General features: G+C 49.0%; 1 long non-coding RNA gene across 1 annotated transcript in view; it reads right to left on the bottom strand.

Annotated features, from left to right (window-relative positions):
• Positions 1-1451: 1451 nt before the first annotated feature.
• The window catches only part of LOC141089370 (uncharacterized), an 81853-nt gene continuing 57896 nt past the window's right edge, over positions 1452-25408 (bottom strand). Inside the window, exon 3 of the long non-coding RNA XR_012232262.1 lies at positions 1452-1887. This is a non-coding gene — a long non-coding RNA (uncharacterized lncRNA). The remainder of the gene's footprint in view (positions 1888-25408) is intronic.

The following is a 25408-nucleotide window of genomic DNA, read 5'->3' as shown; positions in this document are numbered from 1 at the left end:
GGTTTTTACTGCGGCGGAATCGCTTCGCGGTAAAAAACGCAGCATGCTCATTAATTTGCGGAATCGCGGCGATCCCGCACCCATAGGAATGCATTGTTCCGCTTACTTCCCGCATGTGGCTGTGCACACCATGCGGAAAGTAAGCAGAACAATTGCGGATGGTACCCACGGTCCGGAGGAGAGGAGACTGTCCTCCGGGCTCTGGGTACCATATCCCTGTAAAAAATAGAATTTAAAATAAAAAATATTGTTATTCTCACCTTCCGATGTCCTGCGCAGCCTTCCCGCCTCTCTCCACGCTCCCGTTCCCAGTAATCCTTTGCGAAAATGCCCGCGATGGCGTCCGTTCTCGCGGGATCGCGAAGTCTCGCGGTCATTCGCGCGACGCCATCGCGAACTACCGCGAGACTTCGCGATCCCGCGAGAACGGACGTCATCGCGGGCATTTTCGCAAAGGACTACTGGGAACGGATGCGCAGGACGTCGGAAGGTAAGAATAACACCATTTTTTATTTTTTTTTTTACATTCTATCTTTTACTACTGATGCTGCATAGGCGGCCTCAGTAGTAAAAAGTTGGTCACACTCGTGAAACACTGTTTGACGAGTGTGACCAACCTGTCAATCAGTTCTCCAAGCGATGCTACAGATCGCTTGGAAAGCGCTAGCATTCTGCAAGCTAATTACGCTTGCAAAATGCTAGTTTTTCCGCGGGAAAATCGCGGGAATTTAAAATGCGATTTTCCCGCGGAATGGAATTCCGGAATTCTCGCGGTAATTTCCGCGAGAGTTCCGGTACGTGTGCACTTAGCCTAAATGACAAAGTAGGATGCCTTGTTGTGCTCTCTGGTATAAGAGGCTACTGAAACAATGGTGCATACATGCTCACCATTACTACTGGTGGACCTTACCTACTATGACAACAGAATTCCTAACCAAAGGTGACACATGGAGGAGATGTAAGATCCTATTTTATTAAATGTGAAATACAATAATAAATATGATTTTTGATCATGCATCAACTTAGCACTATTTCCATTAATGGGAACATCCCTGTGATGGAAACTACCATGTAAACTAAATATTCGGAATTTCTGCTAGGAGAAACAAGAGCAGAAAGAAACATTGGGAAAGATCTGCTAGCTTCCATACAGCACCATCTAGTGGTTTTAGGCAATGTATTGTTTTCACTGGAATTTATGGGGTAAGATTTCTCCTTGTGGAGAGTGGCTTTCAATAGCAAAGTGAGAGAGAGAACCCCACTGATCGTAAAAGCTCACACTCTACAGGAGATTGAGAGAGTGGACCTTGCTGACCATAAGTGACTCGCCACAAGGAGAAGCCTTATCCTTTAGATCCCTGTTTTTACTGAACACTTTGGAAGTATAATATTTTGTTCATTGATAAAATGTGGATATTAACCTTCTAAATGAAGTTAATATATAGGAATAAGTGGGGTGTGGAGGACGCCCACCCAATTGCAAAGCAGCAGAAGGTATGGTACACTCCTGTCAATTGTGTACTGCAGAAAGGATTGCAACCAATAAAGAATAATTCCCCACACAGTAATTTATTATTCTTTATTGGTTGCAATGTTTTGTTTTTTTATTTGTGGAAAATGAGAAGAAACCAGTACCAAAGAACTTAAAACATACATTTTCGAGCTTACTCGGAGGATCAGCAGTGTATGGCTTACAAAATCCGGGGTGCAACACCTGAAACGATCAGCGTCCTACAAAGTCCAGGCCAAAGAGGCTAAATAGGTGGCACTTCATGATGCAGTAAAATAATCCTTTCTTTATTCAGTGCAAGTAGTACATGGATGCAGGGGAGCAGGTGCAGCGAAGGGCGACGGCCGTTTCGTGTCGATCAGACGCTTCAACGAGTCCTGTTGCAATAACACACTTAGTATACAGATTGTCACGACTAACCTTTACATCCAATGTTAATATAAATATATATTAAAGAGGTATCCTGATTACAATAAGCTAACATGTATCCTTGGACTAACGGTTGAGCATGTCCATTCTGATGGAGGAGCAAAGTGTCCCATTCTGGTATTGGAAGTCTTATCGGTTGGACCCCAACCAATCTAGAAGGATAGTTCATAACATCTATATGAAGGGGGTTTTGACCCCTGAGAGCTGTCAATGATCGCCAGAAAGGCACACTCATCTTACAATTAGGATGGACCATTTGTGCCCATGCAAAGGATAGGTGATAATAACTTCTACATTAATGAGGTCCATCTGCTGAGACCCCCAAAGATTGCCAGATTGGGACACTCTGCTCCCTTGTCAGAATGGAGTGGTCATGCACAGGATGGGTGATAACTTGTGGATTGGTGATGATAAGATCTAAATTGGTGGGGTCTGACTACTGAGAGCCCCAGTGATAGCCAGAAAAGACCACTTTGGTCCCCATCAGAATGGGGCAATTTTAAATGTAAGTATCATTTTCTTATAAAATTCATGTGACACTTACTACTGATTTATTTTTTTATTTTGTAAAAGGGTTGGTTTTTTTAACAGTAAAATCTCTATAGACCAGCACCAGAATAAATAACGTAGATGTAGTAATTATTATTATTATGCTTTGCTTAATTAGTGCCATCATATTCCACAGCGCTTTACAGACATTATCATCGCTGTCTCCATTGGGGCTCACAATCTAGTTTCCCTGTCAGTAAGTTTTTGGAGTGTGTGAGGAGACCGGAGAACCCAGAGGAAACTCACACAAGCACGGGGAATATACAAAGTCCTTGCAGATGTTGTCCTTGGTTGGGTTTGAACCCAGGACCCCAGCGCTGCAAAGTCACCTTGTAATAATCTAATAATAATGTAATAATTTCCTAACAAATCTTTCAGAAATTCTAAAACTAAAATATTTGTAGTATACTTCTAAAGGGGTTTGACAACAGGAAATACAAAACTAGGAAGCGCTGAAAGCTTTGAGACCATATGACAATGAGCACACAATATGTATACCTGCTTCAGAATTCAGCTCTTTACTTATTTACTTATATGACTATTACTTCTTCTAAAACCTCATGATTCATTTTAATGTGTGACTATTCACATGGACTAATACAACACATGTACTGTACACCCAACATTGAAATTGTAACACCATCAAGAAAAAGTCGTAGATTTATGGAAATCACAGAATGGATAGACATGTTAATTATATGTAAATGATGAATAGTTGTAAACAAAATTTTCAAAACATCTCAAATATGAGCTCCATGTACAGAAATAACTTACATGTCTTGGCTATTATCAATGATGTTATTAATGGTTGTCTGAGGAATGTTCTGCCACTCTGAATGAATTGGGCCTGCAAATCATCAATATCCACTAGTGGCAGCTCCCTATGTGTTTGCCAACCAATGATGTGCCAGATGTGCTTGATGGGAGACAAGTCCTAAGAGGCTGAAGTCCATGGTAGCATTTTTAGGCCATATAGGCTGCTGCATGCTGCCTGGCGTTGTTTTGTAGAAAAATTGCTCCTTGACATGTAGGAGAAATGGCCTACCACTGCATTGATGACAAATTCAATCTAACATAGAGCTGCTAGTGTACCTCGTATAAGCTGTCAGGCTACTATACGTTATGCCAACTCACACCATGTCACGCCAAAGCAGGCGGAATGAGGTTAGTGAACCCACTGGACCACAGAGGACTCTGTGAAAGCTGAACCCTAGGATCCACCCAGATAAGGGCGTCAGATAAATTGCAATGCTTTATGTAGGGTAACAAACAAGAGACCCCACCGGGCAGAACCCCCTGAGGGAAAACCAGCAAGTGAACACCTTAACAGGGATTGTCCCAGCACAACCAAGGATGCTCAAGTGAAACAGTTCCAAGACCAGAGGGTCAGACCCAAGAGGAATAGTGAAACAGCGGGAAAGGGGCAAGAGGACCCGGGAACCGGAGGAGAAGAACCTGATGGCCCAGGGGATACCGTTAGAGTCTGCAAGCAGATGGTAGGCAGGCGGGACCATGGCACTAGGAGAAAACACTGAGTATTAACACAAGGCAAGACAAGGCTGAAAAGCAGATGCTGGTCTGGGACCTGAGAACAGCAACTGAGAAACAAGCACAAAGTTGCCCAGGCACCTCTCAAAGGAAGTGAGGACCTTAAATATAAACAGATCTCTCAGCAATTGGCTGAGAGTTGATTACAAGAAAAAGAGTGCAGTGGCCCTTTAAATCCTCTGACAGGAGCGAGCGCGCCCTATGCTCGCTCCCCTGCAACCAGGAAGTGATGGAGCAGAGGAGACACGTCGGGAAGACGCCACAGCCAGAAGAGACATCAATGGAGTGCGGACTGGGTGAGAAGGAATGAGGGGAACAGAGATGAATGCCTGCGGGCAGACGGGACCTGATCTCCCTGAACCCTGGAGAAGGGACCCACCGGCCGGAGCGCTACACACCATAATCCATGGAGTAGGACATTTGTGGTGTTTCCTTGTTTAGGCCTCTCTATTGAGATGCCCACATGATTTCCAGCCATCATGGAATCCAAGAAAAAAAGTGGGACTCGTAGCTGTAGAGGAAAAGCCTCCATTCCAGTCTCCATTGTCATCTTTCTCTGTGCCATGATAGTATTTGAGAGCAGTGGTGTGAGGTCAATGGAGCACCTGTTTATGGACACTTCACTCTTAGCCAAATGTCATGCAGACACCGTCTTATGGCTTGTTTAGACACTGTTTGACATCTTACGGTTGCGATGTGATGAACAATTTCACTTGCAATAAAAAATGGATCAATTGTGGAATCAATGGTACAGCAATTTCTCCAAAGTGTCATAGGAGCCGTTTTTTAATACAACAAAGCCAGGCTGCATGTTGCTCGTACTACTGTAAGCAACAAAATAACAGTTAACAGAACTGTACACCTTATCTATTTAGCTTTCCACAGGCAGCTATAAAACAGTCATGCCCATGTCTTTCTCTGACCCCCTCATCTATTTTGAGGCCTGCTGTCACATAGCAAGATGATTTACTAGAGTGAGGGACCATCATGATTGGGGAACACCTTGTCACATTGGGTTAGCATTTACACTTTTTTTGATTAAAAAAGTCAGCTAAGTACTCTACTTTTTATTTTCTTACTGCTGTACATGTATTAATTGATTTTATTCTAGGCTGTGCTTGTCTGTTAGGCTACTTTCACACATCCGTCTTTTTTAATCCGCCACGATGCGGCGAAAAGTGTGAAAACCGGATCCGGAACTGGATCCGGTTTTGTCACATAGAAAGTAATGATCGCCGCATCGTGCCGGATGTACATGCGGCGGCCCCGGTTCTTTCCGGATACGGCAAAAATGCGCCGTCCGGCTTCTGCAAAAAACGTTCCCTGCAACGTTTTTTGGCAGCGCCGGAACGGCTTTTTAAAGTGCGCATGCCCGGACACTGTGTGATTTAATCCCACAGGTGCCCGGCAAGCGCAAGACTCTCTCTCTCCATACCTTTCTTTGTCTGACTACTCGTTCCCCCGCTCTCTCCAGATGGCTCTCATCGCTGCGGCTCCCGTCTCTACAGCGCGGCTCCCGTCTCTACAGCGCGGCTCCCGTCGCCCGATGCTGTGGCTCCTTTAAATTTTATCCAGGCCGCATCCGGCGACGCATCCACATCCGGTGTCACCGCTACAGGCCGGTTCCGGCGGCACGGCTTTTCGCCGCACGCTGCCGGAACCCTAAACCGGATGTGTGAAAGAGGCCTTAGTGGCCACAGTGTGAATGTGCACCTACACATTGTACTTATATGAACAGGTGTACTGGTCCATGTTTTCAGTTTTGCTTTAGTTCTTTGTACATTTGGGGCGTGTCTTCCCTCTTTCCCCTTTGGACTGTGCTTTGGACGGACAGATGTAAAAGATAGGCCCAATTCCTTTTCGGTCCCCTGTCTATTTTGAGGCCTTCTGCCACATAGTGAGGTGAGTTACTAGAGTAAGAGACCATAATGATTGGGTGCACCTCATCACAGTGGGATGGCTTTTACACTTTTTTTTATAAAAACAAATGTAAACTAAGTACCTTATGTTATTTACAGTACATATATTACTAGTATTTATTTGCTTACTGCAGGGTATGAAGTAATTGTTTTTATTCTAGGTTATGTTTGGCTATTAATAGCCACAGTGTGAATGTGCACCTACATATCACACTTATACCAACAGGTGTGCTGGCCCTTTTTTCAGTTTTCCGATATATCAATGGTTGATACAGACTTACCACAGATATCACATGTTCATCAGTACAGAGCACAGTTTGGGGCCGACTATTTGAAATGACTCTGAAATATCTCTCTCTACCATGCAGATCGTACAGCAGCAATCTTGTCTTGTGGTTGTGTTGCCATTTTCCTGGTGATTTTATTAAACTTGAAGCAAATGGTTGTCAGCTATAAGGATGAAAATTGTGTTTGACATTGTTTTATCCCTATATGTTACGGCGGCGGAACACGCTTAAAAAATTATAAATAAACGTGTTCGCCGCCCGGGGTCCACCGTGCGGCAGGTGAAATAACCGCTGCTGAAAAGGCAGAGCACCAGGACGGTAATGTGCACAGGAAGAACTGAACCTGGTGCACAAAAGAAAACTCTGTTAAAACTCACAGAGCTGTAGTCAAAACACAAATGCAAAAACACTGAGTCTGTATTAGCCTCACAGACACTCAGCAGCACACGTGCGGTAGCCAAAGCCGGAGTAATTAAGAACAGCACTACACCCGAATGGACTTACCGTAAGTAGGCGCGTGCACGGCGTCGCAACTGCGAACGCCAAAAGCGGGCTGCAGGTGCGATATAGCAGGCGCAAAGCAGGACGCTGGCTGCTGCAACTGGCGGAGCTTGAGCGCGCTGGCGCTAGCGCGCACACTGGCTGTATGCCAATCACTCACACATTCGTATTATCAGAGGGAAGGGGTTTCTTAATAAGTCATTCACCAGTCTAAGCATCCATCACCAAACGCACAGCAGCAAGTATGGAAAATACTAGCGCATGGTATAGCGGCCATGCGCACTTTTTATAGCGTACGGGACCTGCCGGAAACCTCCAGAGGCCCGAGCATAACCAATCAAATCAGGAGCAGGACCTGAGCACCTGACTCCTGAACTCCAATGAGAGCTAGTCCCGTGAGCATGCTCAGAAGCAGGGAAAAAGGACTTAGCCTCTGGAGCAGGGCCGGACTGGGACTAAAATTCAGCCCTGGCATTTGAAGTTACACAGGCCCACTAGTCACATGGTGACTATATAATATCTTTGTACACTTGTAGGTTACAAGAAGTGAGAGGAGAGTAACACGACTATATAACATGTAGTCACAGCTGTGCCCAGTATTTCAGCTCAGTCCTATTTATTGCTTTTAGGTACAGTACTCCTCCCAAATCTCTGTCCCCTTTTGTACGCACGGTGACAGAATTCCTGGCAGAACTGCTCTCTATTGGGCAACCAGACCCCCTGGTCATAGCCGCCCCTATCATACCTCCCAACTTTTGAAGAAGGGAAAGATGGACAAAGACTGCGGCGCAAATTTTGGCCACGCCCAGCCATACCCATTTCACAACTAGTCACACCCATGTCCACACCTAATCGCACCCATTTAGCACTGCTGATCACACTGGTACTGAGGGCACAGTGGCTGGCATTATGGGCACACTGACTGGCACTAAGGAAGAGAGAAAACAGAGAGAGAGAGAAAAAAGAAAACAGAGAGAGCGAGAAAGAAAGGGGAAAGAAAGAAAGAAAGAACAGTGAGAGACAAAGAAAGAACAGTGAGAGACAGAGAAAGAACAGAGAGAGAAAGAAAGAGGGGAAAGAAAGAACAGAGAGACAGAGAAAGAACAGAGAGAGAAAGAAAGAAGTAAAGAAAAGAAAGAAAGAACAGAGAGAAAGAGAGGAAAGAAAAAGAAAGAAAGAGGGGAAGAAAGAACAGAGAGAGAAAAAAGAAAGATTAGAGAGAGAAAGAAAGAACAGAGAGAGAAAAGAACAGAGAGAGAAAGAAAATGAGGGAAAGACAGAACAGAGAATGAAAGAACAGAGAAAGAAAGAAAAAGAGAGAAAGAAATAAAGAAAGATTCTACAAAGATACTATAGCAGCCCGGCTCCCATTGTAGTGCCCACCTGAGCCTCCCGGACCTGCAGGACCTATCATGATCCGCTCACATGGCCGGCATCCCCGATTCCAAGGCGATCATGCTGTCTGCGCTGTCGGAGGAGGACACGGTTATGGATCTGAAGCATTCCTGGTTCCGTCACAATCTCCTCAAGAAATTCTCATTTCCGGTCAGCTTCCAGCACATCACTTCAGGTGGAACGTCATGTGTGTGTTTTAAAATGCTCCTCGGGGCTCCGCCGTGTACTCCTGTGTCCGTGGGAAAAGCCCGCTTTGTATGCTTCGTACACACTTGGCTCCGCTCCGTACATCCCGTACACTTATGGCTCCACTCCATACACACGGCTCCTCTCCGTCCACCTCGTACACGCGCGGCTCCGCTCCGTACACCTCGTACACGCGCGGCTCCGCTCCGTACACCTCGTACACGCGCGGCTCCGCTCCGTACACCTCGTACACGCGCGGCTCCGCTCCGTACACCTCGTACACGCGCGGCTCCGCTCCGTACACCTCGTACACGCGCGGCTCCGCTCCGTACACCTCGTACACGCGCGGCTCCGCTCCGTACACCTCGTACACTCGCGGCTCCGCTCCGTACACCTCGTACACACACGGCTCCGCTCCGTACACCTCGTACACACGGCTCCGCTCCGTACACCTCGTACACACACGGCTCCGCTCCGTACACCTCGTACACACACGGCTCCGCTCCGTACACCTCGTACACACACGGCTCCGCTCCGTACACCTCGTACACACACAGCTCTGCTACATCCACACTGTAAGGCTGTGTGCACACGCTGCGGATTATGTGCGGATTCATCTGCGCGGATTTTGTAAAATCCGCAGGTGAAACCGCAGGTCAAAAGACCTGCGGTTTTACCTGCGGATTGCTCTGCGGTTTTGCCCTGCGGTTTTTCATCTCCTCAATGGAGGAGATGGCAAACCGCCGGGGAATCCGCAGAAATAATTGACATGTCAATTCTTTCTGCGGATTGAAAACCGCAGATAATCCGCGCGGAAAATTCCGCACCGTCAGCACTGCGGTTTTTGATTCCCATAGGGAATCATGGTGCTGTACACCGCAGCAAAAACTGCTGCGGGTCCGCAGCGGCCAAAACCGCTGCGGAACCGCAGCAAAATCCGCAGCGTGTGCACACAGCCTAAATCCTGACCCCACACATACTTACCTCAACCAGCACCATGACAACAGCAAAGCAGAGTCTTGCAGACGGTAGAGGCAAGGCTGAGCGCACAGGACCTGTGATGAGGTCACAGGAGGGGCGGAGTCAGGGGTGACATGATCAGGGGTCTGGACAAAGGCTCCTGCTGATCGTGTGACCCCCTGACTCCTCCCCTCCTGTGACCTCATCACAGGTCCTGCGAACAGAGCGAGCAGGCAAGCGAGTGCGACGCTGTGCGTGGCGGCTTATCTCCCTGCAGTGCGGGAGGAACTTGAAACTATCACCGCCCGCAGAGGGCCGGCGGCAGGAGCAACAGTGGCCGCAGCAGCTGGTAAGCGGCCAGATTATCGGGCGCTGCCACCCGCGGCCCACGTGACAGCGGCCCAGCGGGAAAATGCCCGGTTAGTTATATTGCCAATCCGGGCCTGCTCTGGAGACAAATGTGAGAATCTGGGTTGCTGCATATGCATAGAATGACCCAGATTCCTAACACCTATATGTGTTAATTTTCAACATTTGTTGGGCCAAATGTTTTGCATATTTTGTCATGGATAGCCAAGTTTTGCCTAAAAATTTTGTTTGTTTGTTTTTCAGTTAAAATATGGCAAAAGCAAAGCCAAATATATCACCAGATGGCAGGAAGCTTATTATTCTGAGAGTGAAGTCAGACAAAAGCCAAAAAGATTTAGTTATGGAATTCAACTGCTCTCAGAGTCAAGTGTCACGTATAATAAAGAAAGAAAAAGAAGGTTATGGAACAGCTGACAAACCTAGACATGGACGACCAAGGAAACTTCCTCCAAAGTTGATCACAATATTAAGAAAAAGTCATTATCTGATGTCCATAAAAGTGCTGTACAGATTTCTCACAAAATGAATGAAGAATATGGGGTCAAAGTGAGTGGCCAAACTGTGGAGCAATGGCTAAGAGCAGTAGTATTGAATCCACAAGTTCCAGTCAAGAAGCCTTTCATCTTTGCAAAGAACCAGAAGGTTCAACTTGAGATTGTCAAAGAACACAGCCAATGGAAAGAGACAGATTGGTCTAAGGTGTTGTAGTTGGGTGAATCCAAGTTCAATCTGTTTGGTAGTGATGGCACGCAGTATATATACCGCCCAGCTGGAACACGTAATGATGTAAGGTGTCAAATACCTACAGTGAAACGTGGTGGCAATGTCACGGTTTGGGGCTGCTTTTTTGCATCTGCCATTGGCCCTCTGCATAGAATTGATGGAAATATGAATGCTACCATGCACAAGGATATACTGGAGAATGTAATGCTGCCACATGGTAAAACCAAAGTAGGCAGGGGCTGGAAATTCCAGCAAGACAATGAGCACACATCCAATTTAGTCAAAAATTGGATAGCAAAGAAAAATGTTTGCCTGTTGCAATAACCAAGCCAATCACCTGATTTAAACCCTATAGAGCACCTTTGGGATGAGTTAAGGCGACGAGTTGGGGTCCATATCGGTCGCCCTCTAGGGCCATGGGGTATTTGGTACCGGGCCGGTCCTTAAAAGGGATGTGTCACAGCAGCAGTGACCTGGTCCGTGGCCCTGGGCATCCAATTAAAGAGATATTTACAAGGAGATAAAGTTTATAAAGTTTATAATAAAGTGTTTGTGACGCCACCTGTGGTATTCGGTCAGGGGACCAACGCTGCTATGCAGATCCTCTGGGATGGTGACAGGGCTGCAGAGATGGTTAAGCTCTCCATAGGTAGAGCTGTATCCCAGGGCAGTTTGGATGATGATGTTAAAGGTGAGGTTCGTGAATGTGGTGCAGGGAAGGTGACACAGGAATGATTAGAGGACACAGCTAGGTGCAGTTTCTAAAGCTTTACTCACAGATCTGGTGCGTGCAGATGCCCGCCTGGCGCTGTGTCCTCCAGGCGAGGGGCTCAGCAAACTCCCAGGTAGATTGGGATGCACCTTTCCAGGACTCCTTTCTGCATGTACCTTCCCTGGCCATCTCACTGTGCTGGCTTTCCACCCTTCCTGCCCAACACCTCACAGTCAGTGTCCCGAGCCAGCAGCCGCGGACCTTGTTGGGAGACGTCCTCTCTGTGTCCCATTGCTCCTATATGGCTGCCTTTTCAGCGAAGATAACTGTGGCTGAAACCCCTAGAGATGCCCCTGCCTCCGGCTTGCTAGCTGAAACTGGTGATTTTCTACTAGTCTCGGGGTCCCTTCATCTGACGGCAGCATGGATACAGGCCCCACGGGTGGACTGCTCACTACCCGTGTCACAAGGACCCCTTCTGCCTTCCAGGAGCTTCCTTCTGTCTCTCTCTTCCAGCTTTCTCTCTGCAGCCCTCCTGACAGGGAGCTGCTCCACAGCACGTCTGCTTACTTTCACTTTCTTCTCACATCTAACTCCCTCTCTCTGCACTGTTCTTTCCTGCTCTGTTAGCTCCTCCTCTCTCTTCCTACCTTCTCCACCCACTCCCCCAACACCCTTTACTACACAGCCTGGGATGAGACCATCCTCCCTTAGGGTACGTCCAGGGTGCCCTGCTGCAGTAGTCTGTGTTGGGTGTAGGTGTTAGAGTTCTGGGTGATGCTCCCTCCCTACCTGAGAGTGTGGTACCACACCTCTGGGTGAGATGCAGTACCTCTGTGGTGACTGAACTCTCAGGGGCACCACACATATCCATAGCAATAAAGATGAATTGTTTGCAGATTTGCAAATGGAATGGAGCAAGATCCCTCAGGATGTCTTGAATACCCAAGTGGCTTCGATGTGTAGGAAGATGGACCGGGCCGGTGATACCTCTCTCACGTCGGTTCCGGAACTATCGGGGCTGTCACCATTGTTGCCAGGGGGAAAGCTTTCTGACCCGGACAGACCTTTGCACTCAACTGTAGGGGGCGGGTCAGTGATAAAAGGGACAATGCGCGGGAAAGCGAGAGACTTGGCGGGATGAAAGAGTGCGCAGCAGAAGGTTGATTCACTCTCTGTGGAGTGACGCCATAGTCTAGGTCTGCATTGCAGATCCCCAGCCTATGCGCACACTGACTGTGAGCAACATGCATTTGTGTGACCGCTCACCCCTGTCACTGAGAATCCGTCCAGCACCATTCCTCTGACTGCCACGAGCGCGCGGCCTGTCTGACCAGGCGAGTCATACAGAGCCAGGTAGCTTCACCCCCGCCTCCTCCACTGAACTGAGTCACACTCCGGCGGTACCACAGACTACTCCACATTGCGTACGTCGCCTGGGAACGCAGGACCTCGCCTTGGAGAGCCAGGATACGCCACTTCCGTCAGGAGACAATGCCTTAACATTCTTCAGGATCAGGCCAGAGACTTCATGCGTCACTTGCGGCGCCACTGTGGGATTTCAAGCTTTCACAGCCCGGAAACCATCAGACTGATAAGTTTACCTGTTTCATAAACGTTTGTTCTTACCCTGATACAATACTCAGTTTTACTCCCCTCATAACTCATTCTCTCCCTGCTAGAGTATCCCCTGTAATAAACCCTTTTACTCTTGCTCTGCCTTCTGCTCATCACGAATTCCGCATTCCTGTGATTTCTACAGATGCACCGTTGTGGTGCAGTAAAAAAAAAAGCCAAGAGGTTGTGCTACAAAATACTGAGTTATGCCATTGTAAACAATGAATTACTCTCTATGGTGTGATCAATAAATAGTATATGCAAAAAATTGTGGCAGTCGGCTTTCTTTAAATTACCATACCTATATTCTAGCACTTTGGTTAAAATTAAGGTCTTACTTGATGAAAACTTCATGCACTTTCAATTCATCATCAGGAAAATGGCATCACAACCACCAGACAGAAGTAATCGCATTTTTAAAAAAAAATGCAAAATTTGGGTTGGCAATGTTCGGTATGCAAATCAACAAAATAAACTTTATCACTGTACACAAAGGTCATACAAATATGATCTAATAGATGACTTGGATCAACCGATAATAAATGGATGCTAGTGGCAAGTCATTAGCTCCAACTATAGTTTTGTCATTTAGAACCCATTATTGAGCCTGTGTTTGCTTTGTAGCCATAGAGGTGGGGATGTCTACGACTGAGCATGTTCTAACATTTATGCAGCCTTTTCCCTGAAATGTGAAAAGGATCTGGGGAATTCCATTCTTTCACACATGTTGTGCTATCTAATCTTCAAAGCCCAACATAATAGTACTAAAAGTGAAGGAAGCTTCATTCAAGGTGCATTTTAACATACACTGTGCATTTACTCATAGAAAAATGTCAAATTAAAGAGCTAAAATAGAATTACTTTGGGGACTCTGTACTTCTTTTTAAGTCATAGTCACATTAAGAAACTGAAACCACATTACTTCATATATCGCTCATCAATGTGAGACTTTCTAAGAAAGAAGAAGGAATTAAAAAGAATTTATGACTTGAAGTGGAACTGTCAATGATGTAGAAGCATGTGATGAGTAAAACACTAGAGACATTGTATACACTTCTAAGGACATAAGGCTGTGAGAGTACACAAGGTTTTGTACAAATGTACTTTGTGTGTATAGTGGAATGTTCCTGGAAATAATAATTGTAACATTTGTGGTTTGCTTCTTCATTTCTTGTATTCAGTGTGAGCCTATGAGGTTTCACAAGATTAAACTTACCGTAATTGTATCTAAGTGGTAACTTTTGATCAGCTGTGTGCATCTATTTCAGACGAGCTAGTGGCTGTGCTTGCTTTCTTGAACTTCATGAGATTTGTAGTCTTATGAATAGCAAAGGCATCCTTTACCCTTAGGCCAGGTTCACACAACGTTTTAGCAGCCCATTCAACGCATAGCGTTGACCGGCTGCTAACGGTATAGCATAACGCGATCGCGTTATGCTATACCCGCTAGCGCTGATGATTCATCAGCGCTAGCGGTAACAGAACCTCAGACGCTGCAGGCCGCGTCCGAGGCTCTGTCAGCGAATGACAGCACATCGTGAACGCGTGCCGCTTTATGGCATGCGTCGCGATGAGCCCGACAATGGGGCTCATTGGCGGCGTTAACGGACTGCGTTACACTGCGGTGTAATGCAGTCCGTCAATGGACTGCCTAAAACGCAGTGTGACCCCGGCCTTACAGATAGCCCTTGACAGAACAGGCTACGGAGCGCAGGGTCATTCCACTTAGTATCTGGGGACCATGTCTGAAGTTCGGAGCAATACTCCTCCGCTGACCAGTCTCCCTGCTGAAGCTGGCGTAGCGCAGACTCGGTTAGGTAGATGTGGTCGGGGTCGTCGTATATATGACCCAGCACCTGAAAAAATTCCTCAGTCGTCCAAAGCAACTGTCTGCTGGGAAAGAAAATGCCCAGGCTTGAGGGTCACCCTGAAGTAGAGAAATGACGATCCCCACACGTTGCTCCTCAGTTCCTGAGGAGTGAGAATGGAATTTAAAGTAAAGCTTACAAGCCTCCCTGAAATCAGCAAACTTGTCGCGCATTCCCCCCAGAGAACCTGTCAGGTAAAGCACTGGGCTCCACTAGGAGTCGCGGTCTCTACACCAGATGAGATTGGGTGGTGAAAAACTACAGTGCGTAGGTCTGCCACCTCCAGGCTAAGTTGCTGAAGTTGCTCTTCCAAAGCAGTCACTGGATCCATGATGGATAAAAAAATGTTTTGGCCACTGTTAATGTCACGGCACAGTTGCCTGAGATCCTGGGGCTAAGGCCTACTTTCCTATCCCTAAAGCTATGGGCACCCTAGCTATTCTTACTCCCCGAATTACTCCTGATGGTGAAGACACCGAGGCCACGTGCCTTACTGAGCTCCTAAATCAGATCTTATCTGTCCACTTCCTCACCCAGGTAAGTGAGTAGTAGGGTATACAAATACACAAACCAGACTAACAAGGAAAGACCGACAGGAATAAATGAAAATAACAATCATACAAATATGCACTCACAAACAGAGTAGAACACTGGGAAATAAAAGGAGGAAAAACTAAATAGGAGAGGATGAGAATATACACACAGACAAATCACTAAGCAACAGTCTTTAGAACATCACTCCAAGCGATTCCTATCAATCAAGTATGAGAGTATATATAGCAGAGGGGAGTTCCAACACTGAACAGCTGAAACCATCAAAGCAGGAAAGCTTCCAGGAGTTCTCAACTGATCAGATTAAACCTTACACTACTAGCATTGACCTACACTGTTGAATATGAAGGTGAAGTTCCTCTAATCAGTGCAGGAGTATGAGAAATCAGACACTGCGGTCTTCTGGCTCTTCTCTGTCGCGGTAAACCTATGACAGGCATATTCCCAGGCAAAGTTGATGGTGTTCATTGAAGGGACAAAAAAATCCTTCTTTTGCCAGCAGAAATTTAAGTATAGTGTAGTATGCCTTTAAAAGAAACGGTAACATAATATTGCATGTGATGAGGCTTTGGTCACATGTACTGCAAAACTCAGAATTTACCAAAGTTTTAGCATTATTCTCAAACAACAAAGTTGTTTGGATAAAACTGCTGAATTTTTTTCATCATTTGTTCTTTACATTGAAATTCCCCACTTTTCAGTATTTTAAGCTTACACTGTAAATTGTATTTGTCCATAAAAGGATGAGAATTGTGTAAAAAGTAAACCAGATTTTCTGCATGCATTAACCCTAGAGATTTGTGTGTTAAGCACCAAAAAGCAAAAGTAAGGTTCAAAACATTATATTTAGCAGCTCATGTGAAAACATGGTCTGGAATGTTCTTCTCCTATTGTATTCTTATACGTGCATCCTATCTGTAGAAAAACAGCTTTTCATCTGCTGTAATAGTAATTATGCATGTATTGGTGTTAGAGCATCTATATGAGGAGAAAAGATTAAGGCACTGCACAAATAGCTAATCCCCAATTGTGCTAATGCTAAAATGTAGAATCAAAGTTAATTCAAGCTCTCCCTGCTAATCTGAGGGTGTGTGCACATGTTGCGGATTCTACTGCAGGTCCGCAGCAAATTCTGCTACGCTGTACAGTACCATTATATCCTATGTAAATTGAAAAACGCTGTGCACATGCTGCGGAAAAATCTGTGCGGAAACGCTGCTGGTTCATTTCCGCAGCATGTCACTTCTTTGTGCGGATCTGCAGCATTTCTGCACCGATTGACTTGCATTGAGTCAGGCACTTCCCCAGCAAAACCGCAGGTCTAAAAAAGACCTGCGGTTTTGCTGCGGATGAAATGCTGCAGATCGGAAGGAGGGAAGTGTGTGGGTGGAGTGTGGGCGGTGACTGTGTGCGTGTATGGTGTGTGGGCGGTGACTGTGTGCGTGTTGCCGGGGCTGTGCGGGGGGTTGCCGGGCCTGTGGGGGTGGTTACCAGGGCTGTGCGGGTGTCATCGGGCTGTTCGGGGGTCTGGCGGGGTCTTGAGGGGGTCTGCTAGGGCTGTGCGTGGGTCATTGGCCTGTCCGGGGGTCTTGCAGGGGTCTGCTGGAGTTGTGCGTGGGTCATCGGTCTGTCCGGTGGTCTGGCGGGTCATGCAGGGGTCTACTCGGGTTGTGCGTGGGTCATCGGCCTGTCCGGTGGTCTGGCGGGGTCTTGCAGGGTTCTGCCATGGCTGTGCGTGGGTCATCGGCCTGTCCGGTGGTCTGGCGGGTCTTGCGGGGGTCTGCCGGGGCTGTGCGTGGGTCATTGGCCTGTCCGGGGGTCTTGCGGGGGGTTCTGCCGGGGCTGTGCGGGGGGTCATCGGGCTGTCCGGGGGGTGTGCGGGGGGTCTGCGGGGCTGTGTGTGTGTGTATGCAGGCATCGTCTGATGGGACTACAAGTACCATCGGGCTATGCCTGCTACACTGACAGTGATTGACACATTAGCCAATGATAGGACAGTAGTAGTCCCATCATCCGGCTAATGTGTTGAATGTAAGAAAAAAAAATCATACAGAACATACAACATATAACATACAGAACATACATATAACATACAACACATAACATAGAGTACATATTTACCAATCACCTAATTCCCCGAAGCCATCGATCTCCTGTAATAAAAATAAAATAATAAACCAACCTATACTCATCTTTCAGAAGTAGTCCAATTAATAATGAGTGTCCCACGACGATTTCCCCTATAGAACAGTGACATCAGGTGATGTCACTGTGGAGCGCCCGACAGGGCCGTGGGGTACTCAGTACCGGACCGCTTCCTTAAAGGGGCAGTGTCACAGTGACGGAAACCTAGTCCGTGGCCCTGGGCATCCAATAAAAGGGGTATATTTACAGGGGATGAGAAATAAAGAGTTTATTGTAGAGAGTTTGTGACGCCACCTGTGGTATCTGGTCAGAGGCGACCAGCGCTGCAATGTAGGTCCTCTGGGACTGATGGTGTGATGCAGCAGAGTTGAAGTAGCTCTCCACAGGCAGAGCTTAGCCCCAGGACAGTTGAAAGATGTTGAGAGAGATGATGGTAATGTAGTGTGGAGCAAGGGATGTAGCAGTGCTGAGAAGTTGATGCAGGAAGAAGGCAGAGACACAGCTGAATGCAGTTCCAAAGCTTTACTCACAGTTCTGGTGCGCACAGATGCCCACTTGGTACTACGTCCTCCGGTTGAGGAATCCAGCCAACTTCCACATAGATAGAGAACACCTTTTCCAGAACTCCCTGTCAGTATGTGCCTTCCCTGGCCGTCTCCTCAGTGCTGCTTTCCACTTTCCTTCCCTTCCACCACCTCACAGTCAGTGTCCCAGGCCATCTGCCACAGATCATGACGGATAACGGACCCAAAACGTTTCCTTGATCCTATCTGGCTGCCTTTCTGGAGAAGATAACTGTGGTAGTTGGCTGTGGCCCCTAAAGTTGCCACAGCTATCGGCTTGCTAGCTGAGTCCTGATGTCCACTACACTAGACTAGGGGCCGAGACCCTTCTGCGACCTGGATTTTCCCCCACCTGATGTCCATCAGCGTGGAACGAGCCCCACGGGGAGCACACTCTCCATCCGTGCCTCTGGGAAATCCCTTTCCCCTTCAAGGAGCTTCATTGAGTCCTTCAGTCCATACCAGCAGCCCCTCAGTTCAGGGGTCTGCTGCACAATCATATCTCTTCCCTTATGGAAAGGCTGCCTATGCACATCTTTCCCCTTCTTCCCCTATGGGAAGACCGACTCTAACTTCCCTTCTATTCTCCGGCTCTAACCCTCAAGCTCCACCCACCATCTAACACCCTTTCCTGTCAGCAGTTAGGAGCACCTGCTGTCCTTGTGTATGGTGAATGCAGTGATGTCAGAGCCAGGTCTGGTGTCTCCATCTTACCTCTGTGGCGACTGGACCCTCGGGGGCGCCACATACCTCCGTTAAAGGCAGAACGTCCGAGGGCTTAAATAGAGTAAATAAATGTTACAGGAACATACAAATAATTTTATAATATTGCCAGCAGTTAACAATATATACTACTATAAAACATCTCCTGGGAAGAGGTATTTTTACCTTTAACTTTACATAATAACATTACCTTATTTTGTCTATAATACACTAATGCTATGCCACATCCTATACAATTATCCATTTCTATCTTCTTATATGCTGAAGTACTACCAGTAGCAACTGTGACTACTATGAGGTTCGCTACCAAGTCAGGGCACTCTAATCCTGCAAAATACTATCATTATTCTTTACAACTTACATTTATCTATACAATTTTAAACCCCTTGGGTGACAACCGATGCTTTGGTTTGCCACCTGCTCTGGTGTCCCTATAACAATTCTTTTATTATAGTGGTTTGAAAAACCACTATATTGTAATCCGAACGCTGCTAACTTATTCTTCTTATTATTATTAAGTTGATTTCCGCAATTAATGCGGCCCGAACCGCTACACGCACAGACTCCGTTGAGGTGTCGTTTCGAAGCCAGCGTCCATGAGAGGTGTGCTAAGTATTTTTCGTGTCGATCGGATTTGTAGTTTTTGCGCAATTTGCGTTTGAAATTTTTTTTTCCCGTCATTGGAATGCACTGTCTCCAATGCTTTTCAATAGGAAATGGCAAAACGTGCCCTGAGGCGATTGAAATGTCAGTTGAGCTCATTGATATGCGCAGGCAGACCCAGTTACTATGCCAACGCCTACGAACTTCACTTGAACCCCAGCACAGAGCCTCTGCCACATAATATCAGCTCTTAAAGCGAAACCCACAGCACAAATGCAAATCTAGCTTCATCACATGACACATGCCCCTGAGAGAGAATGTGTGCGCCAAAGTGGATTTAAAAGAAGCCCAGTCAGCCAAACTAGCTCTTAAAGGGCCAACGCGCCAAAGTGATTGTTAAAGGGCCAGCGCACCCAAATGAGTCTTAAAGGGCCGACACACCAAATCGGAGACTGAGCCACCCCGGCCTCCAAATCGGAGGCTGAGCCACCCCGGCCTCCAAATCGGAGGCTGATCCACCCCGGCCTCCAAATCGGAGGCTGATCCACCCCGGCCTCCAAATCGGAGGCTGAGCCACCCCGGCCTCCAAATAGGAGGCTGAGCCACCCCGGCCTCCAAATAGGAGGCTGATCGACCCCGGCCTCCAAATCGGAGGCTGAGCCACCCCGGCCTCCAAATCGGAGGCTGATCCACCCCGGCCTCCAAATCGGAGGCTGAGCCACCCCGGCCTCCAAATAGGAGGCTGAGCCACCCCGGCCTCCAAATAGGAGGCTGAGCCACCCCGGCCTCCAAATAGGAGGCTGAGCCACCCCGGCCTCCAAATCGGAGGCTGAGCCACCCCGGCCTCCAAATCGGAGGCTGAGCCACCCCGGCCTCCAAATCGGAGGCTGAGCCACCCCGGCCTCCAAATCGGAGGCTCATCGACCCCGGCCTCCAAATCGGAAGTTCATCGACCCCGGCCTCCAAATCAGAGGCTCTTTGACCTCGGCCTCCAAATTGGAAGCTCAACGACCCCGGCCTCCAAATTGGAGGCTGAGCGACCCCAGCTTCCAAATCTTACCCAGAGTGGCCCCGCCCACCAAATCGGACCCTGTGGGGCCGCGCCCACCAAATCGGACCCCGAGAGGCCCCGCCCACCAAATCGGACCCAGAGTGGTCCCGCCCACCAAATTGGACCCAGAGTGGTCCCGCCCACCAAATTGGACCCAGAGGGGCTCCGCCCACAAAATCAGACCCAGAGGGGCCCCTGCCACAAAATCAGACCCTGAGGGGCCGCGGCCACAAAATCGGACCCTGATGGGCCCCAGTCACAAAATTGGACCCTGATAGACCCGGCCACAAAATCGGACCCTGAGGGGCCCCAACCACAAAATCGGACCCTGAGGGGACCCAACCACAAAATCGGACCCTGAGAGGCCCCGCCCACCAAATTGGACCCAGAGTGGTCCCGCCCACCAAATTGGACCCAGAGGGGCCCCACCCACAAAATCAGACCCAGAGGGGCCCCTGCCACAAAATCGGACCCAGAGGGGCCCCGGCCACAAAATCGGACCCTGAGGGGACCCAACCACAAAATCGGACCCTGAGGGGACCCAACCACAAAATCGGACCCTGAGGGGCCCCACCCACAAAATCAGGCCCTGAGGGGCCCCACCCACAAAATCAGACCATGAGGCCAAAGTGGCCCCTGAGAGGCACCCACAGTTAAATCGTTTCCTGAGTTGAAAGTCTTGCAGGGGCAGCAGGCAAGTCTCTCTTAAAGGGGCAGCCCGGGCACCATTTCAAACCACTATCTGTACTTCCTTCAGGAAATACACATCTAGTTATAGTGGTTTGAAAAAACCACTATATTGCAATCCGAACGCTGCTAACTTATTCTTCTTCTTCTTATTATTATTATTAAGTTGATTTCCGCAATTAATGCGGCCCGAACCGCTACACGCACAGACTCCGTTGAGGTGTCGTTTCGAAGTCAGCGTCCATGAGAGGTGTGCTAAGTATTTTTCGTGTCGATCGGATTTGTACTTTTTGCGCAATTTGTGTTTGAAAATTTTTTTTCCCGTCATTGGAATGCACTGTCTCCAATGCTTTTCAATAGGAAATGGCAAAACGTGCCCTGAGGCGATTGAAATGACAGTTGAGCTCATTGATATGCGCAGGCAGACCCAGTTACTATGCCAACGCCTACGAACTTCACTTGAACCCCAGCTCAGAGCCTCTGCCACATAATATCAGCTCTTAAAGCGAAACCCACAGCACAAATGCAAATCTAGCTTCATCACATGACACATGCCCCTGAGAGAGAATGTGTGCGCCAAAGTGGATTTAAAAGAAGCCCAGTGAGCCAAACTAGCTCTTAAAGGGCCAACGCGCCAAAGTGATTGTAAAAGGGCCAGCGCACCCAAATGAGTCTTAAAGGGCTGACACACCAAATCGGAGGCTGAGCCACCCCGGCCTCCAAATCGGAGGCTGAGCCACCCCGGCCTCCAAATCGGAGGCTGAGCCACCCCGGCCTCCAAATCGGAGGCTGAGCCACCCCGGCCTCCAAATCGGAGGCTGAGCCACCCCGGCCTCCAAATCGGAGGCTGAGCCACCCCGGCCTCCAAATCGGAGGCTGAGCCACCCCGGCCTCCAAATCGGAGGCTGAGCCACCCCGGCCTCCAAATCGGAGGCTGAGCCACCCCGGCCTCCAAATCGGAGGCTGAGCCACCCCGGCCTCCAAATCGGAGGCTGAGCCACCCCGGCCTCCAAATCGGAGGCTCATCGACCCCGGCCTCCAAATCAGAGGCTTTTTGACCTCGGCCTCCAAATCGGAAGCTCAACGACCCCGGCCTCCAAATTGGAGGCTGAGCGACCCCAGCCTCCAAATCTTACCCAGAGTGGCCCCACCCACCAAATCGGACCCTGTGGGGCCCCGCCCACCAAATCGGACCCTGAGAGGCCCCGCCCACCAAATCGGACCCAGAGTGGTCCCGCCCACCAAATTGGACCCAGAGTGGTCCCGCCCACCAAATTGGACCCAGAGGGGCTCCGCCCACAAAATCAGACCCAGAGGGGCCCCTGCCACAAAATCAGACCCTGAGGGGCCGTGGCCACAAAATCGGATCCTGATGGGCCCCAGTCACAAAAGTGGACCCTGAGGGGCCCCAACCACAAAATCGGACCCTGAGGGGACCCAACCACAAAATCGCACCCTGAGGGGACCCAACCACAAAATCGGACCCAGAGTGGTCCCGCCCACCAAATTGGACCCAGAGTGGTCCCGCCCACCAAATTGGACCCAGAGGGGCCCCACCCACAAAATCAGACCCAGAGGGGCCCCTGCCACAAAATCAGACCCTGAGGGGCCGCGGCCACAAAATCAGACCCTGAGGGGCCGCGGCCACAAAATCGGACCCTGAGGGGCCCCAACCACAAAATCGGACCCTGAGGGGACCCAACCACAAAATCGGACCCTGAGGGGACCCAACCACAAAATCGGACCCTGAGGGGACCCAACCACAAAATCGGACCCTGAGGGGCCCAACCCACAAAATCGGACCCTGAGGGGCCCTGCCCACCAAATTGGACCCTGAGGGGCCCCGCCCACCAAATCGGACCCTGAGAGGTCCCACCCACAAAATCGGACCCTGACGGGCCCCGGCCACAAAATTGGACCCTGAGGGGTTCCGGCCACAAAAATCGGATCCTGATTGGCCCCGGCCACAAAATCGGACCCTGAGGGGCCCCAGCCACAAAATCGGACCTTGAGGGGCCCCACCCACCAAATCAGACCCTGAGGGGCCCCGGCCACCAAATCGGACCCTGAGGGGCACCGGCCACCAAATCAGACCCCGAGTGGCCCCGGCCACAAAATCGGACCCTGAGGGGCCCCACCCAAAAAATCGGACCCTGAGGGGCCCCACCCACAAAATCAGGCCCTGAGGGGCCCCACCCACAAAATCAGACCATGAGGCCAAAGTGGCCCCTGAGAGGCACCCACAGTTAAATCGTATCCTGAGTTGAAAGTCTTGCAGGGGCAGCAGGCAAGTCTCTCTTAAAGGGGCAGCCCGGGCACCATTTCAAACCACTATCTGTACTTCCTTCAGGAAATACACATCTAGTTATAGTGGTTTGAAAAAACCACTATATTGTAATCCGAACGCTGCTAACTTATTCTTCTTCTTCTTATTATTAAGTTGATTTCCGCAATTAATGCGGCCCGAACCGCTACACGCACAGACTCCGTTGAGGTGTCGTTTCGAAGCCAGCGTCCATGAGAGGTGTGCTAAGTATTTTTCGTGTCGATCGGATTTGTAGTTTTTGCGCAATTTGCGTTTGAAATTTTTTTTTCCCGTCATTGGAATGCACTGTGTCAATGCTTTTCAATGGGAAGCTTAAAACGTGCCCTGAGGCGATTGAAATGGCAGTTGAGCTCATTGATATGCGCAGGCAGACCCAGTTACTATGCCAACGCCTACGAACGTCACATGACATCTCCAGAACAGAGCTTTTGCCACATAATATCAGCTCTTAAAGCTAAACCCACAGCACAAATGCAAATCTAGCTTCATCACATGACACATGCCCCTGAGAGAGAATGTGTGCGCCAAAGTGGATTTAGAAGCCCAGTGAGCCACCCTGGCTCTTAAAGGGCCGACGCGCCAAAGTGATTCTTAAAGACCCGGCGCACCAAAATGAGTCTTTAAGGGCCGGCGCACCAAATCGAAAGCTGAGTGACCCAAGGCTCCAAATCGGAGGCTGATAGACCCTGGCCTACAAAAAGGAGGCTGAGCAACCCTGGCATCCAAATCGGACCCAGAGTGGCCCCGCCCACGAAATCGGACCCAGAGTGGCCTCGCCCACCAAATCAGACCCAGAGTGGCCCCGCCCACCAAATTGGACCCTGAAGGGCCCCACCCACAAAATCGGACCCTGACGGCCCCACCCACAAAATCGGACCCTGAGGGGCCCCACCCACAAAATCGGACCCTGAGGGGCCCCACCCACAAAATCGGACCCTGAGGGGCCCCACCCACAAAATCGGACCCTGAGGGGCCCCACCCACAAAATTGAACCCTGAGGGGCCCCACCCACAAAATCGGACCCAGAGTGGACCTGCCCACCAAAATGGACCCAGGGGGCTCCACCCACAAAATCAGACCCTAAGGGGCCCCACCCACAAAATCGGACCATGAGGGGATCTGGCCACAAAATCAGACCCTGAGGGGCCCCGGCCACAAAATCGGACCCTGAGGGCCCCACCCACAAAATCGGACCCTGAGGGGCCACACCCACAAAATCGGAGCTTGAGGGATCCCTGCCAACAATTCAAACCCTGAGGAGCCAAGGCCAAGGAATCAGATCATGAGGGGCCCCACCCACCAAATCAGACCCTGAGGCCAAAGTGGCACCTGAGAGGCACTCACAGTTAAAACGGATACTGAGTTGAAAGTCTTGCAGGGGCAGCAGGCAAGTCTCTCTTAAAGGGGCAGCCCGGGCACCATTTCAAACCACTATCTGTACTTCCTTCAGGAAATACACATCTAGTTATAGTGGTTTGAAAAAACCACTATATTGTAATCCGAACGCTGCTAACTTATTCTTCTTCTTCTTCTTATTATTATTATTAAGTTGATTTCCGCAATTAATGCGGCCCGAACCGCTACACGCACAGACTCCGTTGAGGTGTCGTTTCGAAGCCAGCGTCCATGAGAGGTGTGCTAAGTATTTTTCGTGTCGATCGGATTTGTAGTTTTTGCGCAATTTGCGTTTGAAATTTTTTTTCCCGTCATTGGAATGCACTGTCTCCAATGCTTTTCAATAGGAAATGGCAAAACGTGCCCTGAGGCGATTGAAATGACAGTTGAGCTCATTGATATGCGCAGGCAGACCCAGTTACTATGCCAATGCCTACGAACTTCACTTGAACCCCAGCACAGAGCCTCTGCCACATAATATCAGCTCTTAAAGCGAAACCCACAGCACAAATGCAAATCTAGCTTCATCACATGACACATGCCCCTGAGAGAGAATGTGTGCGCCAAAGTGGATTTAAAAGAAGCCCAGTCAGCCAAACTAGCTCTTAAAGGGCCAACGCGCCAAAGTGATTGTTAAAGGGCCAGCGCACCCAAATGAGTCTTAAAGGGCCGACACACCAAATCGGACAATGAGCCACCCCGGCCTCCAAATCGGAGGCTGATCCACCCCGGCCTCCAAATCAGAGCCTGAGCCACCCCGGCCTCCAAATCGGAGGCTGAGCCACCCCGG

This window comes from Dendrobates tinctorius, unplaced genomic scaffold, assembly GCF_039654945.1.
Source record: "Dendrobates tinctorius isolate UK_male_01 unplaced genomic scaffold, ASM3965494v1 ptg000046l, whole genome shotgun sequence".
NCBI lineage: Eukaryota > Metazoa > Chordata > Amphibia > Anura > Dendrobatidae > Dendrobates > Dendrobates tinctorius.
The sequence above is the reverse complement of the archived record's forward strand: the minus strand, read 5'-3'. Positions and strand labels throughout refer to the sequence as shown.